The sequence below is a fragment of the Mandrillus leucophaeus genome, unplaced genomic scaffold, assembly GCF_000951045.1.
Source record: "Mandrillus leucophaeus isolate KB7577 unplaced genomic scaffold, Mleu.le_1.0 Scaffold997, whole genome shotgun sequence".
In the NCBI taxonomy this organism is placed as follows: Eukaryota; Metazoa; Chordata; class Mammalia; order Primates; family Cercopithecidae; genus Mandrillus; species Mandrillus leucophaeus.
Genome location: NW_012110885.1, coordinates 159,143 through 163,572, shown reverse-complemented (window position 1 = coordinate 163,572; position 4,430 = coordinate 159,143). Strand labels below are relative to the sequence as shown.

General features: G+C 39.0%; 1 pseudogene across 1 annotated transcript; it reads right to left on the bottom strand.

The window, feature by feature from the left end:
• Positions 1-421: 421 nt before the first annotated feature.
• Positions 422-1,043, bottom strand: LOC105532936 (annotated as a pseudogene). The gene is made up of 2 exons (XR_001005062.1): positions 926-1,043; positions 422-823 (listed from the first exon to the last, which is right to left on the bottom strand). The product of XR_001005062.1 is annotated as an Ig heavy chain V region 5A-like (transcript).
• Positions 1,044-4,430: the final 3,387 nt, after the last annotated feature.

Genomic DNA, 4,430 nt, shown 5'->3' with positions numbered 1-4,430 from the left:
TTTAATTCTTTTAATTTAATTCAATTAATTTATTTTAATTATTTTATAATGTTAAATATGTTAGATATAAATGACTACATATGTATGCATAGTTTCATGTATTTACACATATGTTTATAGGTGTAAATTCATGTCGCATAGCTATGTAGTTGCTGATATCAACCGATGTTAACAAAACTTTAGAAGAATAAGTGCAAATTATCAGGAATAATTGTTTCTTGAAGTTAAGTATTTTTAAAAAATACCCCTACATATAAATGTAAAAATTACTAAAACACAAATATCAATTAAAAAATGACAAATAATCATAATAAAATATTACAACCTTATATGGCTCCAGAGTCCTGAAAAAACAAACTCGCCTCCGGCAGTTGAGAAAGGAAACCTCCCCCTGCACCTGCTCCTGGGACCTGTCCCGTCCTCAGTGGGTCCCGAGCGCCCCCTGGAGGCCCCGCGCGCCCCTGCAGGGAGGTTTGTGTCTGGGCCCACACTGACCTCCCCTCACTGTGTCTCTAGCACAGTAATACACGGCCGTGTCCTCGGTTTTCAGGCTGCTCATTTGCAGATACAGTGTGTTCTTTGAATCATCCCTTGAGATGGTGAATCTGTCTTTCACAGACGCGGCGTATTCTGTCGTGTAACCGTTAGCTTTGTTTCTAATACGGCCAACCCACTCCAGGCCCTTCCCTGGAGCCTGGCGGACCCAGTCCATGTAGTGGTCACTGAAGGTGAATCCAGAGGCTGCACAGGAGAGTCTCAGGGACCCCCCCAGGCTGGACCAAACCTCCCCCAGACTCCACCAGCTGCACCTCACACTGCACACCTGCAAACACAGAGACACCCTGGTCAGAAACTGCCACCCATAGCCACTGTTTCTCTCACTCATGTCCCCTCACACTCAACATCTCTAGTTCTCCGTAAATGCCTTTTAAAATAGCAACAAGGAAAACCCAGCTCAGCACAAACTCCATGGTGAGTCTTCTGTGTTTGGTGCTGATCACCAAATGAAAACACCTGAGAATTCGGGGCTGGACTCTGCTCTCGGAGCTGCAGGGTCAGGGCTGAGCTGGATTTTATCAGCAGAGGAAGGATCCTATTTGCATGTCTCCTACTATATAGCAAGCTCTGGGGTGGGACGCCTGAGGAGAGGGCAGTGTCCAGAGCGGATGAGAGTGTCCTGGAAAACGTGGGCACTAATCCTATCTCTCAGGAAAGTATAACTTCAGATTATGTGCTTCCTTATTTCAGGTGGGGAAACGTCTTCGGGGACTAGCCTCTGCTGGTGCAGTTGGCCCATTTTTACCTTGGTGGTAGCCAGCAGATGTGTAGAGAGGACAGGGACCCCCATGGACTTACCCCAATCTTCATCCTCCTCCCCGTAGAGCTCTTCATGGGAACTGGGTCTTAGGGTCCCATGACAATTTAGTCATCATAGCCCTAACTAATTCGCGTATGGTCAGAAATCCTTCAAATGTGCTGCTCAACATGCCCAGTCCTCAATTCACCATTCTGCTTCCACAGGAAGGACGGAAAGGTCTCTGATTAGTCTGAGCTGGTCTGGCATGTTTTTCTAGGAGTCGCTCTTCTTATGACTGACACACTGTAGCCTACACGGTGAGCTCTGTCTCAGTGGCTGCTCAGAGTGGAGTCAGGAGGAACCAGCCTCCTGAAAATGCAACATCTTGGGCATCAGACTTTCACTTTGTAAGATGCGCCCACTGAAGTCATTCTTCCAGGACTTTTGGTGTTTGGCAGGATCCCCATACTCACGCACTGGGCCCCATCCGTCATGGATAGATGTTGGGCCCTACATAGAAATTAACAGCCTGCACAGGGTTTCTGCGGGGGTCTCCTCTTTTCAGATTCCATTCTCTGGGTGATCATGTGATATTTTTGATGTTTTTTCAGATTCACTGGGTGTCATACCAGACCAATATTGACTCCTATAGGACTGGCATCATGTACAACAGGCCAAGGAAATAAACCCAGATCAGTGAACACGACATAGAGTTTATTGAGGACTTTCCTACAGTGTGGCTCAGGAACAGCAGGCTGGACAAGAAACTACAACCATTTGACACAAAGCATGCAGCTTATGTAGTCATTTTTACTTAACACCCTCCACCTAGCAACTTCCATTTAACCCAAAACGAAGAGCCTCTATCACCTGTAAGTCCTGTGTTCCATGGGATATGCCAGGAGTTTGGATGTTATTCATAGATTTAAAAAAATGAGTCTCTGGGTACTCCACTCCCCGATTCCTTAGCTTGGAACTTGAAACGTACATTTCTTTTTTCTTTTCTGATTGTTCTGGTTAGGACTTTCAGTAATATGTCGAATAGGAGTGGTGAAAGTGTGCATTCTTGTCCACGTTCTTCAGTAATATTTTTGCAACTTTTTCTCATTCTGTATGATGTTGTTTTGCTGTATGTGGCTTTTTTTTCCAGTTAAAGTCATTCATTTATTTACTACCAAGTCCAGCATATTGAATAAATCAGTTTCATAGATTTTTACAAAATTTAAGAAGATCCCTGTTCTATTGATTTCTTTAAGAGTTTTTGTTGGTTTTTGTATGTGGCTTTTATTATTTTGAGGTAGATTTCTTTGATGCTAATCCTGTTGAGGAATTTTTCACGAAGGGATGTTGAATTTTATTGAATGACTTTTTTGCACCCATTGATACAGTCTTATGTTTTTTGTTTTTAATTATATGTTGAATCATATTTATTGATGTGTCTATTTGAGACAAGCTTTGCATTCCTGGAATAAAACCCAATTGGTCATGATGTATTATCTTTTTATTGTGCTGTTGTTTTCAGTTAGCTAGTATTTTGTTTACCATTTTGAATCTACGTTCATTAGGGACATTTCCCTCTAGCTTTTTGTTTTTGTAGTTGTATCCTTGCCTGATTTTGGTATCAGGTGATATGAGTTTTTTAGCCCAAGCTGGGAAAGAATCTCTTCTCTTCAATCTTTTGGAATATTTCCAGTAAGAATGGTACATCTGGTAAAATTAGACCTTGAATTTATCTGGTTCTGGGCTTTTGGGGTTGGGAGATTTTCAATTTCTGATTCAATCTTATTACTCGTATTGGTCTATTTAGGATTTCTTTTCCTTCCTGGTTCAATTTGTGGGGGGGAGCTGAATATTTCCAGAAACTTATTGATTTCCTCTAGATTTTCTACTTTGTGACCATAGAGATATTTAGTATGTTTTGATGATCTTTTGTATTTCTGTGGAGTCAGTTGTAATACCAGCTTTATCATTTCTGCTTGTGCTTACTAGAATCTTCTTCTTCTTTTTTTTTTTTGGTTGACCTAGTTAGTGTTCTATCAATTGTGTTCATCTTCTAAAATAATCACATTTTGTTTTGTTGATTCCGTATATTTTGCTTTTTCGTTTCAGTGTTTTTAATTCTGCTGTGATCTTTACTTATTTTCTCCTTCTAGCTCTGAGGTTGGTTTGTTCTAATTTATCTAGTTCCTTGAAGTAAATCAATAGACTGCAGTTTGTAATCTTTCTGTTTTTTAGTAGGCATTTACAAATATAAGCTTCTCTCTTAGTGCTGCTCTTGCTGTATCTCAGAGGGTTTGGTATGCTGTGTATTCATTTTTCTTTGTATTTTTAAAACTTAATATCTTAATTTTATTGGTGAGCCAATGATTGGTCAAAATTGTGATGTTAATTGCCTCATATGTTTATAGTTTCAACAGCTTTTTTTTGCAATTGATTTTTAGATTTATTCCATTACTGTGCAATAAAGAACTAACGTCTAGAATCTAACAAGAACACAAACAACTCAGCAACAACAACAAATAAATAAATTACACCATTAAAATGTGGGCAAAACACATCAACAGATATTTTGTGAAGAAGATATTCAAATGGCCAAAAAGCACATGGAAATAAAAAGCTGAACAACCCTAATCATCAGATAAATGAAAACAACTTTACATCGGTCAAAGTGCCTATTATTATGAAGTGCCTATTATTATAAAAAATTATAGATGTGGATGAGAATTCAGAGAAAACACATTTACATACTATAGTTGACAATGTAAATTAGTGCAACCTATGCACTAATGTGCCCCACATAATTATTTAAAAATGTACCCCACATAATTATTTAAAAACTTAAAAAGGAAAAAAGTTGTAAAGGCTTCTCAACTAAAAATAGATCTATTATTCAATCAGCAATCCCACTCCATGATACGTACCCCAGAAAATAAATCGTGTCAAAAAAATGCCTGCACTCATATGTTCATTGCACCACTATTTACAATAACAAAGATATAGAGTTAACCTAAGTGTCTAGTAATGGATAATTGGATAAGGAGAATGTGGAATATATACACGATGAAAAATAATGTCATCATAAAAAAGCATGAAATTATATCTCTGGCAGCAATATGGATGGAACTGGAGGTCA